Source organism: Mycteria americana, chromosome 2 (genome assembly GCF_035582795.1).
Source record: "Mycteria americana isolate JAX WOST 10 ecotype Jacksonville Zoo and Gardens chromosome 2, USCA_MyAme_1.0, whole genome shotgun sequence".
In the NCBI taxonomy this organism is placed as follows: domain Eukaryota; kingdom Metazoa; phylum Chordata; class Aves; order Ciconiiformes; family Ciconiidae; genus Mycteria; species Mycteria americana.
The window spans coordinates 74,803,413-74,817,857 of NC_134366.1; the positions used below are offsets into that span (position 1 = coordinate 74,803,413).

General features: G+C 45.9%; 1 long non-coding RNA gene across 3 annotated transcripts in view; it reads right to left on the reverse strand.

The window, feature by feature from the left end:
• The window catches only part of LOC142406675 (uncharacterized), a 51,200-nt gene that overhangs the window by 13,769 nt on the left and 22,986 nt on the right, over positions 1–14,445 (reverse strand). The window contains exons 2-5 of one of the 3 annotated variants that reach the window (XR_012774659.1): positions 10,595–10,666; positions 4,930–5,140; positions 4,707–4,792; positions 1,760–1,957 (exon numbers count right to left, since the gene is read on the reverse strand). This is a non-coding gene — a long non-coding RNA (uncharacterized LOC142406675). Of the gene's footprint in view, positions 1–1,759; positions 1,958–4,706; positions 4,793–4,929; positions 5,141–8,264; positions 8,684–10,594; positions 10,667–14,445 lie in introns of those variants that run through there. The other 2 variants (XR_012774658.1, XR_012774660.1) reach the window with 2 other exon arrangements.

Below are 14,445 nucleotides of genomic sequence, written 5' to 3' on the forward strand. Positions count from 1 at the left end.
ACAGGCATGTTCTTTTACAGCTTAATAAACATGGCAGTCATCCAGTCACGTCCCAGGGATGCCAAACCTTTACTTTCCCCATTTAGCCCTCGCTGTCAAATACTTCCAGTGACTTCTACAGGGCCATTCGCAAGGATGGGAGAGCTACCAAGATCTGACCCTAAAGGACCCAGGCAAGACAAGCAAAAAATGGGTGGGTCTGAGAAAGACAAGAAAAGCAGGACAAAGATCAAAACAAAAGATTACGGATGCCTCTTGCCCTTTCTCCTCGTACGTTCATAGGTGACTTGGTTGAGAAGAACCTGGTCCATCCCGGCAGCAGCGGGAGCACTGTGGAGGTCAGGGCTGGAGGGCAGCGATGGGATCGGCCAGGAGCCAATGTATCATTAGGCTTTTCTGATGCATCTTTCTTTGTAGGAGATTTGTTGGCCTGCTGGGCTGCGTAGCCTTTCTGATACAAAATGTAGCATCCAAAGAAAACACACTGATCAGTCTTAAGGTAAATGCAGGGTTACAGATTTAGTTTTGAAAGTTTCCTTTCAATTTATTTTAAAAAAAATTAAATTGGTACTACCAAATTTAATGACAAGGCTACCCTGCTGAGTTTGGAGCCCAGAAAGCTATTGTCTCCCTGGTCTATGTATCCTAGACTGTGCTAATGTTTCCTATAATGCAGCTAATAACCAACCATCAGCAATAAATGCCTTGTCATCTCATTGTCGCACACAGCAATAGCTGGAGCAGTGATACTGACAAATGAACCTGCGTAATCACTTTAGATTTCTTTGTTACATTTCACAGTGTGAAGACTGCTTCTGCTCAGCACGTCACAAAAAAACAAACAAGAGCTATAGCTGTCTCTTCCATCAATCTCAGCTTATTTTTGTCAGCCCTCTGCCTGTACAGCCACAACCCCACCACCGCTTGACAGCAGATGGGGGAGCTGATGGTTTGGTGAAGGGGAGATGGATGGTGGGCAGAGCGAGATGGATGGACCTCTGCACTCTCCCTTCTCCTTTGTAAACAATTTTTGCCTTGAGAGAGCAAGCGGGCAGGGGGAAAGTGAACTTTTTTGTACTTTCCAAGGCTGCTGCACACGGAAAAAGGGAAAAGTGGGGAGGGGGGGGCTCTCATTAAAATCCAGTCGAGTCTACCATTTTCCCTTTTACCTTTTCAATCTTTTTATAGTTTCAAATCATTAACTATCAGCGTGAAGCTCAAAGGTAGCACTAGCCATCTATGAAACAGTGACACATTTGACAATAATGCTTTTGAAGAGCTTGTCACATCCTCTTCCCAAATCAGTCTCATTAATGCTCAGACTGTCTCTCTTCTCTCCCTGCTTCTTTTCTCCTGATTTCTCTCTAATTAGCTTGGTTTTTTATGCTCCCTTGTTCCACAGTTTGAGCTTAAAAAAAAAAAAAAAGAAAGAAAGAAAAAAGAAAAAAAGAAAGGAGGTGGATGTCATTTCCATGAACCCCAAGGCCAAGTTAATCAGCAGAATTAATGACTCTATTACCCATTAGACTTGGGGCTATGGTGCCTATATGGCAGCACCCAGTGTTCTCCGATCCCATGCTTCTTCACTTTGCTCTGACAAATGTAAACTTTTGCTCTCTTTGCAAGCACGCTCTCTGATCCAGCCAGCCCACCACGCTCCCCTTCAAGCCGCCGCGGCTGCCGTGACCCAGGAGGGCAGCCTGGGCACGCTGCTGCCGCCCTCCATCAGCTCTGCAACAGGGAAGGTAGCAAAACTTACCATCTGAAACAAAGGAGGTGGGCAAAAATGAGGTGGTATTGCTTTTTCTTCTCTCTTTCTCACACCTGTCTCCTAGCACTGTGCCCGAGCTGCGTTAGTCCCGCTACTGCAGTTCTCCACGCCGATGCCTTGGGGCCCTGACCTGGAAAAGTGGCCGGCAGCTCTCGGTGCTTCAAATCCAGCATGGGGCACGAGGCTCTGCAAAACAAGATGCCCACAGGATTTATCTCGTCTGAGGGGCTTTACCTTCCCCTCTTCACAACCTGCCCATGCAGCGGGCAAAACGTCACTTGCCCTCTTGTAGAACAGAAACGAGCAGAAAGAGAGGCTTTAATGCCAGGAGCAACCAAAGGGAAAGAGCTATTGAGCCCAGTCGTGAGCTCCTGAGGCCCCTGTTGATGGAAGACATGCCCACAAGGATGGCAGGGAAGGGCTTGCCCAGGCTGGGAGTCCCTCTGGACAGGCAGTAGTTTCCCCAAAAACCGTTTGCAGGGTTTATTTCGAGAATCCTCTCTCAAGCCCTCTCACAGCGGGGTGTGCCTGAACCTTTCTGGCCTGAGCTGCCCCTGTCCTCCCATGCTGAAGGGGGTCAGTCCTGGCTCCTCCATGGCTCGGGGTGGCAGAGCAGAGGCACCCGAGAGCCCTCAGCACGGGCGGCAATGTTGCGTTTCGACCCGCTCCTCCCTCGCTCCGGTCAGTGCGGCACCGCTGCGTAGATGAGGCCAGGTCTCAAACCGGGCCATCAGGGCAGTCCGCTCTCAGTCTGCCTTTCCTCGCTTTTGGGAGCACTTTCACCAGGGAACAAAGTAATGATATTCTTTGCATCGCTGGAGAGAGAACATGCTCAGGCACTGAGCTGATGGAGAGTTGCTCTTTTTGTGTCACCGAGTTTTGCACGGAAACTTCATGTACCCTTTTGTGTACACTTCATGTACACGGAAACTTCATGTAATATGTACACTTTCTCTTCTCTTGTTCCAACTGCTTGATTCACAGTTTTAACAAAATTGCATTGCTACGCAGGCAAAATACGGACAGCCCCGCTCCCCCGCCCCCAGCTACCTCTGTTCAAGAAACAGCATGCTTTTGTGATTAAAAAAAAGGATATGATAAGAAAGGACTTTGCTTGGCTTGAAGAATGAGGGGGGGCTTAAATTGGCTTTCTGAAAGGATAGCCTTATTTCCACGCTTGTAACCAAAAAAAAGCATGATCCCTAGGAACGATTTGCACACCTGCTCTAGTCTGCAGCCACGCAGCCTTAAACATCAGTGGCAGCTCTGCCGTGACCTTACTAGGAGGGAAGAGACTACTGGCAAGCATCTCATGTTCAATCAGTGCAGCGGGGCATCCTCCACGTGACTCAAACCTCCCAGAAGGCACAGGAGCCATCCCAAAATGCTTGTGCGCTTCTGAAAACACCTCGATCCTTTTAGCCTGGGTGATCCCTATACTTTAAAGGAAACAGAAAATTGATCTTTTCCTCACGTATTTCCTCATGCCCTTTGCAGGCTGAAGCGGTCTTGCTGATACAAGCACAGCCTCTGCGCTGAGGTCAAGACCCCCTCTGCACAGAAAGGTGTGGGATACCAAGTCCAAGCCATAAGAGGTACAAGCTGTTTGCACAGCAACTAGCAGGGACATTTTTAATTACCAGAAATGGAAAAAAAAGGCAGAAGACAAGTACTACATGCCAACACGCCCAAGAGCATCCAGGAAAGACAGATACCATTTCTCACGTGTATTCCCCATTAACTCCATACACGCCTCTCAACGCTTACACACCCACCTTGCTATAGCACGGACACAAACCAGGGTCAGCCAAGACTGAACCCTGCCTTTTCTTTCTTTGCAGAGCACAGCACTTAAATAACGGGGACAAAAACAGGAAGAAGCATCAAAGTGGCTGCGCAAGACTCCCTGCTCCTCCAGGGAGCAAAAAGGCTGGGAGCACGACCTCTTCAAACTCTGCTGCCTGCCATGGACTAGTTCGATCTCTTACCAGAGTTTTTATGCTATAAGTTCATTACCGTCACACTGTTACCAGCTCTGTCCCCGACCATTTTTCTCTTTGAGTACTCAGCAGTGCTGATTGTGGGGCCATGGACTCACCCCTGCGCTGCATCCTCTTCCCCCCAGGTATGAAGGTTTATGCTGCGCCCTGCAGCCCGTGCACACTGAAGAAGCCACTTGCACGAACGCTGAGCAAACGCCACACGGAGCCCCAGTGTGCCAGCTCCTTTCTATCAGCCAAACAGAGTAGTATGTGGGATTAACCTTTGAATGGCGGCTGCAGCACTGAAAATGAACCGATTTAGGTGCAATTACACTTTGCACAGGCAAACAAAATCACCACAAACAGTGCTGTGAGCTTGGTCACCCACTGGTGCAAGTCCTTTTTCCTCCTTCTCTCATAAACTGGGACTTTGCACGTGTGGCCATGCCAGGTTCTGCAATGACAAGTTGAAAACACAGTTGCAAAATTACACAAGATGCATCTAGACATTACGAAGCCGCAGTATCAACCACTCAGCTGCTCTCCTGTAACTTATCACTGCAGAATCACAACAAGAAGCCAGCGAGCATGTTCTCCACATCCCGCTGCCTGCAGCTTTTCCCTTCTTTGGGGAGGTATTTCACACGCTTCCCAGGTGACTCTTTTTCTTCTTCCAAATGTGACCCTGCTCAGCAGCCACCCTCACTTTCATGCAGCTGCAGCCCTGCCACGGGAGGCTCTGGATATTACTAAGGAAGGAGGACAACACAGCTGGACCAGGATGCTGTAGGCAAACAGCTGCTCAAGAAGTAAGGCTACAGAGAACATCAGCTCCTCCACACAAGTTTTAACCGGCTGTTTTGGACACAGGTGTTATCAAACCCTGTAAAAATAGCTTGAATATGGATAAATAAATGATAGAAAACTGAGTTCTTCCCCTCCTTTCCTTTTACCTTTCCTGAATATTTGTTGCGTCTCCTTAAAGTCATGTGGGTTCTTCCTGAAGGGCCCAATGCTCTGGAGCAAATGGGAGATGAATCTAAAATAGATTAAGAAATCACAGATCTGGCCTGTTTGGCACTCGTCACGCCAGCAGCTGTGCCCTGGCAGCACCGCTGCCCTCATTACCGAAGTATCGCCCAAGCCAGCTGTGGCAGCGACAGTGGCACAACATACCTGCTGCTCTGTGGGCGCACAGGGAGCCTCTTGGGCTGCAGACCCATCGGAGGTACTGCAGTCCTGGTGTCGTCTTCCAAGGCTCAGTCCCAGCTCCTTCACTGTCAGCATGAAAACCACGACTGCTTTGCAGGCTGCTGCACACAGGCGATATGAAGAATGTTCTTATATGAACTTCATAATGCAGCAAAAACGTTGGCCTCAAATTTCCCTGTGAAACAGGGAGAAAAGTTACCTTGGTGGTCACTGGGGGAGAATAATAATCAGTGAAAAAAATTAGGATAAAATCCATGAGTAAAAACTGAGAAGCAGCCTAGCCAGCGATTAGCATTAGCACTTCTCCCACACGGAGACATTATTTTGCCACCATATTTTTCACGCACTGTTGTTTCAGATTCACTGGACCGATGTGACTGAGCAATTGCTCCCCTCGCCCAAAACTAAACTGACCTGAGAGAACATCTTTGGTTTTATTGCCTTGCTTTGAATGCCTGTTCAGAATTCAGTGCTTCTTTAGATATAGCTTTAATATGCACTTTTCTAAAGTGCTTTCAACAGTAAATATAGCAGACCAGGGATAAATTTGGCCCAGTGCATTTAACCACATGAAATAGAGCTAAGGCACAGGGGACATCCTTGAGTTCCAACTCATCTGCCCCCCAAAATCCATAATAATAATATTTTTATTTTAGCACTTATACCTGAAGGCCTCTAGGTACTTTAAAAAAATGTATAGCGTAGTAAAAGCAATTTAGTCCCCAATACTTGCATATTTTAATTCATGGTAGATTATTATTCCTCTGCACACATATTGCTTTAGTCATCTACATTTTTATACCCTTTCTTTTTACTGTACAACTGAGTTCTTAACTATATTTATGGGCTGCTGTGTTTTCCCTGTACACCTATGCACCTTATTATTTATTCATAATCTCCCATTTCCCTTTAAGTTATTGTTCGCAATATATTTTCAAAATCAATAATAAAGCCTAAAGTCCAGATTTTTAGTTTTTAAACTAAAGAAGAGACTGCACAGGGCTAACCAATGTTTGGTTTACACATAGGAGTAAAACAGCGTTTGGCCCAAGAATACATCACTCCAGGTAGGAGGGAAACCATTAAGATTCACACCGCATCCTGCCTCTCTTGCACGCAAACAACGAGCAGGGACAGGTATCAGCCGACTCCACGCGCGTTGAGAGGAGGACGCATTTTGCTAGCACAGACGTCTCGTTAACGATCAAAATTCCTCGTAGCGGCAGGTTAGCCAAGGCCTTAACGGCACGCTGCGCCGTTTCCCAAAGCACCTTCCTGGAAGCAAGGATGCCCTTGGCAGGTCCTTCCCAGGACCGCTGCCCCCTCCGGCAGCACCGACACGGGTAGGTCTGCATGCAGCCATTCAATTCAGGAGCGCCGTGGAGGTAATTATCTGCTTTGTAATCGACAGTGCTAGATGTTTAAAAACATTGCACTTCTGAGCCTGGTGTTTTTCCATGTCTTGTTCCCTTGAAGGGCCTTCCCAGAGAGGAACGCCGAGTACGGTTAATCTGAATTAGCTGCTAAAATGGATTAGTTAAAAATGCATTAAATCTCTATGTACGTGTTCTCCTTCGGCATTAACTTGGCCTTTATGAGACTTACCTTACTTTACTTTAATTCTGAACAAGAACATCTACACAGGTATTTAATGCAATTTAATCAATCCACTTTAAATTCAGATCGTTTAGCTAGTTCGGATTTCTTTCCTTCCATATGTCTGTGTAGACTAACCCATGAGTCAATATGTCCGAGGGATGGCTGGCAGAGGGCAGGAACCTGTACAGCATTGTACCTGTTTTCCTCAAAGAGACGGCGTCCGCTTCCTATTTTCATGTGCACATGGGCACTCAGAGCCTGACAAAGCATCTGCACACCCTTACAATTTTGAAAGAAACTCGCTTCTGAAAACAGCCAGGGTCCTCTCCGTCATAAGCGCGCAAAGATGCCCAGCGATGGCCCTTAGGAAGTCCATGTGGTTCCACCAGGGTTAACGCAAGCGCCTCCTCCATGAAAAGTTCAGACGTCCAGACGGAAGGAGGCAGCTCTACCATTTTTTGTAAATTCCATCCTAGGCACCAAGTCATGGGGAGACACAAACAATATTTCTTATAACACCTTCTATTCAGTGCGCTGTTATTACCAACAGGGCATGCCACAGGGTTGTTGCTATCTAGCAGCTATTCCAGCAAATCAGAACCAGGTCTCTTCCTGGAGTTACAGGAGACCAGTTAGTCCCACTTGATCGTCTGTCTTTGGCAATGCTGAAATGCGGATCATTTAAGCTTCGTAAGAGGAACTACCATGTTTCTCTAACTTTTCTGTCCCAGAAAGGAGAAATGAGCTGTGAATACAAAAGCTTGCTGTCTGTCTTACAGCTTTCCTTCTTTCCCCATGTATTCATAGCAATATATCTAAGCCTTCTTCCTCTCTATGAGGTATGTTTCTCTTCAGAAGTCACGTATTTCACTGTTCATCTCCTAAGGGCAGCCAGAATACCACATGAAAGGGAGTTGTCATTTCTCCGCTATTCTTTTGGGGTTCATATCATAATTCAGAAAGGCCCCGACAAGCCTGTAACTTGCAGGATTTTGCAAGGTTTTCCTGCATGCTGTCTTTTCTAAAGACATTTGAAATAAAATCCTCAATACCAGCAGACACAATACATACGAGAAAAATATTTTTTGTTGCTGGATTTGAGATGGAGGAAGAGAGGCCAGTGAGAGTCAAGAAGATGCTGCATTAGGTTAGAAACAAGTGAGGCGTAGGCTGTGTCACTGCCTTCTCACAACATAGCCACGTGCTCTTAGACTGCATGAGGAGAGGAAAGATGGCATCTTTCACATTGCACACGTCCAGTCACCGTCATCTGAAAAAAAACTGGCTTATCATGAGCACCTGGACAAGTGTCACCAGAGCTTTCTGTCGGAGGTAATTAAGATTCATAAGCGGAAGTGCTTGTTCTGGGTTTGACGCCATTCCCAAGCCATGGGATCGATGCCTTTCCCTCCTCTGTCTTTCCATACAGAGTCAGGCACCAGTTCCCCAATGTATTTAGAGCACTGCTCTGACCCTCTGCCTGCATCCATCCTTGTCCCTTTAGCTTCACCATCTTGTTATTTATCAAGCTCTATACCCTAGAGGGCATCTTCAATGGATTATCTGTTCTCTACCATACGTACAGACCAGTTAAAAAAATTTCCATTGTTATATTTTCAGGTTTTCCTTCTTTCTGTTCAAATAATCAAAGCACTTTTCCAGGCCTTTGCTACTCCCCTTCTCAAGGCCTACAGACTCACCTCTGCAAAGGGTATCCATCCTTTTTGGTAGCATCATCTCCCCTTCCTTCCAAGCATGCTGTAACGCTGGTCTCCAGCTTCACGTGCCTCACACCTTCACCTGTGCACTCTATAGCCTCTTGCTTCGTCTCCCACCAGCCATCTCCACGTTGTCATCGACACCAGCTTTGCTGCCTGCTCTTCAGCTTCTTGTGATGATATTTTTAACATGCTCGTTAGTACAGGCCCTTACAAAAACACCTTCTCTACGCCTGTCCACCAGGTTTATCCACCGGTCCTTCTCATTCTGCTCCTCTCTGCAGGGAGGTCCCATACAACCAGCTCCTTAGCGATGGCTGGGGCAGCCAGCAGCCAGCTGCCACACAATTTACAGCGTTTTCATTGCAATTGCTTTCACAGCTTCAGATTACTTTGCTCCTCTTTGCCCTCCTTCCCTTCTCTTAGGCTACAAAACTTTATGTATGTGTTTGTATAGCACCAACCAAGCACCGCTACTCCTGAGTCCCAGTTGCTCCTACTGAAATGCAGACATTAAACGATAGCATCTTGGGACACTGGAAATACCCTAGATGTTAAGATAAGTGTTGCCTTGTCTCTCACACACACATAAACATTAGGTGGTCATGTAGAGCGTGAGACGCACTATCGAAGATATAGTTAGCGAATTGCCCTTTTGCTTATATCTTGTTGCAGTAAGAATATCTGTCATTCTCTTAGTGGTTTGCTGCTTGGAGGGTGATTTTAATTAAAATGTAAAATGTCAAACATTAGTAAGAAGGAGGATAACCCTGTGGGGAGTGAGGATGAATCAAATTTATTAGTCACTGAGCAGCAGGCTGGTAGCCCTTCACTTGGAGAAATTTTAAAAGGCAGTTAATGCGAAATACAGAATCAGTCTAATCTCCCCCTATTCTAACTAACCTTCTGAAAAACAATATCACAATTTTCCACCAGTTCCAGAAATTAAAGACAAATCTGCTACAGAGATTAAAACAGCCTTGTTTTGTGTGTGCAGGACACATAAAAAGTAAGTCTCATTTATGGACTGTAAAGGAAAATGACTCTCTTAGGGGTATCTCTCCCTGTTATCAAGAAACGGCTGTGTTTGCACTGTACGCAGCGTATAACAGGACTGTAAGAGTCACTGGCATTTGGTAGCAAGCATGGAAACCAACCCTTGGGACTATTTCTTAGGGAATTGTTTCCAAAAGCAGAATTTGCCAGTCCACACTTCTCAGGAGCAAGGATGACTATAGACTCCTCAGGACAGGAGCAGAGGTGGTCAGGATTGCAGCACATACAAGCTCCACCTGTCCTCCTACTGCCACGATATTCTCTGCAGTTCTGCTTTACGCTGTTGCTGAAGCCACTGGATCGTTCTGTCTGTATTCCTTATCATCCACAGACAAATAGCATCTTTGCTATTTCATGATGTTCCCTTTTAGAAAAACATTTCTGGTGTACTTTTTACAGCATCGAGTTAAGATTCACTTTTTATTTTCTTTTGTTTTCAAGTTTCAAACTTAATAGATTCAAAGGAAGAGTAGAACAACATCCCAGCTATCCCATAGATATATTGCCTTGCGACTTATTCCCCATACGGATTACTGAGACGCTTATGAGGACTTTGAGAGCCCTTTACCTTATGCATGCAGCCAAATGCACATAGTGACACAGAGCTAACCACGCCTTGCAAAAGAGGGGCTGTGGGTGGGTGTCTCCAGCTGGATTTTCAGCTCCTCTACAAATGGGTGATGGCATTTGCTCTGAGCACCTCTACGCATGGCAAAAGCCGCAGATTTTGGTTGATAATCATGTCCCTGGACTTATTTCCAGCCCCTGCACACTGTTTAGTCATAGGGCAAGGTACAAGCACTCCTCCCTGGTCATTCGTGGTCCACACACTTGGGCTGTGCCCTCTTGTTGGGCTGGTCCTTAGTTGCATTGCCTTCATGCTAGGGCTAGGCTGCCTTGTGCAAAGCGGGTAAGTCCTGTCCTTGAGAGGGTATCAGCTGCTACAGGAGAAATCAAGACAGAAATCTCAACAGAGAAATGAAATAGGGGATAATTTTCGCACCATTACTTCATAATGCAGTGATTTTTTATTTTTTTAAACTTATGATGGGGTGTAAATCCTGGTAAAGATTTTGAACAGCTTTTAGCTAAGAGTCCTTAAAATTAAACTGTTTCATTCAACTTGAAATCTAATTCTATATGGCAGAAAAGACAGGCAGCATTTGGGAGGTGGGGGGGAGAAAAAAAAGAATAGAGCAACAATATAGAGCTTACAAATTACAACCAAGTGGAGCTGTCAATAAGATCTTGCTCACCATATTGTCACAGAATTTTCCTTCTGTGTCACGTTGGTCATTACTGTAACACTACATGAGAAATCACTCCATCTGTTAAAAAAGAAAAGAAAAGCAGCTGCTATCCTCCTGCAAAGATGGAATTAACAAACACCCAGTAACTGTATTCCTTTCAACTTTTGCAGTCACAATTTTAGTCCCACTTTATTTGTGCCACACAAGCCACCAAGCAGTTCTACTGCCATAGTAATAAGGCCCTCAAAAAGCTCATTAACCAACACAAAAGATGCTACCTATGGAAACTGCAACGACTGTGACAGTTTTAGTTCCTGCACTGATGGTTTGGAGGGCTTCGGGGTTTCTCTGGTGGCAGGGGAGGAGATGTTAACATTTCGGGGAGGGGAGCACTAATCCAGTCATTGCAGTAAAACAGGAGAAAACTTCATAGAGACTCAAGATTATTTTGCTGACTGAGCTTGGCAGTTGAACCAGGTGAGTCCCATTACATCCAGCCACAGAAAATAAAAGCATTTGAATGCGTGAAGCGGAGGAGCCTGGAGCAAGAGCAGCAGGCTGCCAGCAGAGGCACTTGGGCTCAGGAGGAAGCCTGGGCTAGGATTTTATGACTTACCATTAACACTGAACAACACATGGAGCCCCTGGGAACAGGTTTCTTCAAGATCACAGCTAGGCTGTATGTACCAAGGAACGGGCCGGGTGGGACCGCACCTACGCGCCATAGTTTTCTGTACCTAAATTAGGCTGGAGGGTAGCCTGTAGCTCCTGCAATTCAGCAGACGTTGAGCCAAGCTCAGGGAGACCCCAAATCAAACACCTAACGGAGACCAAATCCTGAAACAGTCACATTTCTGCTATGAAGGGCAAGATCACTAAACACCGCTTACCAAAAAGAACCAGTAGCAAAACCAGATACAATAACCAGTGTATTTAAATAGCTATTGAAGAACCAAGGCTGGTTTGAGTGTGATCAGGCGGGACTGTACTGGAGACAGCACGTTGCAATTGGATAGAGCTGGCTGTTAAATAATGACCCAGGCAAGCTCCAGCCTGCCCGGGGGACACCCTTTCTTCTCCACGTTTGTGTGTGCCTCCTTGCCCTCCCCTCCAACCCCTCAGGCTTGGCTCTGGGGTCCCGCCGATGGCTGCCTTCGTGCTGGCAGGTCCCTGCGCCAGCTTGAACCGTGACCAGCCGTGGTCAAGTGCCACGGAGCCGCAGGAGGGTGTTTGGACGTGTATCACCGTACTCGTGTCACCCTTCTTACACTCTTCACCAAGCGTCTGCTGTTGGCCAAGGATGGGGATAGGAGCCTCACTGAGGCATGATGTCACAGTGAGTATAGCTGCTATCACGCAAGAGGTGGTTTGGTTTTTTTCCACCAGTTCAGACTTTCTTTCCTGGCAGGTTGCTTCAACAGGCTTGTAGCTGCATCTAGGCTAGAAGAGAAAATAGGAGAGGCAAATGCAGTTCCAGCTGTTTGAACAGAAGCCCCCTGAATTCAAAAGAGAGTTCACGCCGGGGGCATTCCTGACCCATTTGCCATCCTGTAGGACTCTTCAGTTCACTGGGGAGTGATTTGCAGATATCTGTGGCAGAAGGAAAATGCCAGTAGGCAGCATCATTCCAACAATCTGCAAGATGGTACTATCATTTTCTGGAAAGAATTAATTTTGTTATAAGTGTGCGAGTTGTATCTGTTCATCTGGTCTGTTAATTCATCCAAAGGCTTCACCATCCTAATAGACTCAATGGCTACTGTAGCTGGTAGGATACCTCAAAATAATCATTAAAGGTACTCCACTAATTGAATATTATTTACATTACAAAATACAAAGACCCAAGTGAGATCAGATTTCCATTTTCTAGCACAAGGAAGTAATGAAAATCTAGTTCCAAAGAATTTTTATGGAGAAGGCACGTAATGGGTGGAAGGGAAATTAGGGCACAGAGATTTGAAGTGCTGCTGCAGGAGGGTAGCAAAGCAAGGAATAGAATTACATGTTTTAAGTCCCACTAATACATTTACAAACAGGACTTTCATGTTACTATCAATGTAAGATATTCAAATAAATTGTACCCACTAAAATACCCACAAAAGCTGGTCAGAAATTCTTCAGAGAGCTTGAATCAAATGTCACCAGAGAAAGAAGTAAGATTTTTTTCATAAGAACCCATCAGTTTCCAGCAGAAACAAAAAAACAAAGCAAACAAACAAGAAAAACCCTTCCTGGGAAAGTTTCCTCCCAACCAGGGTGAATCTTCTGGCCAAGCCTAGAGAAAGCCCTAAGGGGCTAAAGCCCACTCTGAGCTGATTCAGAGCACAGACTGGCCCAAGGTTTCTCCCATTTTGGAGCACCTCATCATGGTGGGCCAAGTCCTTCTCATTTTCCCTGCACCCTTTTGCAAGCGAATGCAGCTGGGCTGATGCAGGAGATCAGGTCTCCTGTCCCTGTTCTGAACAGGACCAGCAGAAACTTTTAACAGGGGCTTCCCCACCAAAAGGGTTCCCCCACAGGGCTTATCTGAAGGACTCTGGAGTCTCAAAATCAGCAGAGGAGTCAGGTCTCCTGCCTACCTCTGCTACATACGTGCATGGGACAGAGCCACTGGCTTAGCACACATTATGGGTTTTAAACACAACAAAATATGCTGTAAGGGCTGGCTGACTTTCCAGCCCTATTGTTTTGATGAGGGACAGGCCACAGGGTTTGGATCTGTGCAGGCATTGTAAATACCACAAAGTTTGTTGTTACCATTTATGTGGCTTTGGTTCAAGCCCTCCCCTGTTTTGACGAGAAAGGAAACACTGTCGTTTTGAGGCAACATGACATGAAGGCATTCAATGCATCTTCCAGTCTGCCATCGTGCAGTTTTTCAGCGTAAAGGGTCAGCAAAACCACCGCACCACACATGAACTTTTACATAGCTGTATTTATTGTGCAAATGAAAAACTGTTTTACACAGCATGCCTGACCAAGAGCTTGGCACCACTGCAAGAACTAGTCTATGCAGCAAACTGGATTTTATCGCAGGCTGAAAGACTCTTAAAGTCCTTGAATACAAAGAGCTCCATTTAGAAAGAAATTGCAGTGTGTAAATATAATCCACAATCAAGGCTCTCAGAGTCACAAAATAGCATGACTATATCTCTGATTACTAATTTAATCAGGCACCACAAGCACTTAAGTGAAGAACCCCAACCAGACAAAGGGAGCTCCTTACAGCTGTTTTTAGCAGGCTGTATTTTGCCGTAGACATGTGAGCACAGATTCCAGTTTGTAAGCGATCCCATGTCTGAGGGGCAACATTTACTAAAACAAAGTGAGATTGCACTGATGTGAATTGCAAGAATCTGCACAGACCCAATCCTGCACTGGTAAACCACGTACTCACCACATTAGGAGAAAACACAAGTCTTCGCACCATTCACACTGACTTCCATTTAGTCAGGACGCATCAGGAGCTAGAGCTAGCTTGAATGGTTGAAAAAAAGATACTTTTATTGGAAAGATCCACCGTCATTTCCGATGCAGAAATAAATAAATAAATAAATTAGTCAAACCAAAACCAGACAGGTGTCTATTACAGATGGAAGTCTCATCCTGGACTAAGCAAAAGTCCTAAGCGACCTATACTCTGCAAAACATCTGGGGAGAGCAAGACCTAGCGGGACTTTTCTGAGCTGAGAGCTCCCTACAAGCTGCAGAGGCATGACGGCCACCACTGTCCAGCCCAGGGCAGCAGCACAGCCCACACAGCAGCTGGGAAGTCTTCCTCATCTCCTTCCCCTCCGGGCTCCTGAGCAGTATCTGGGGGGAAAGGGGGATCTAAGGTCACTTTATTATTTTTAAAT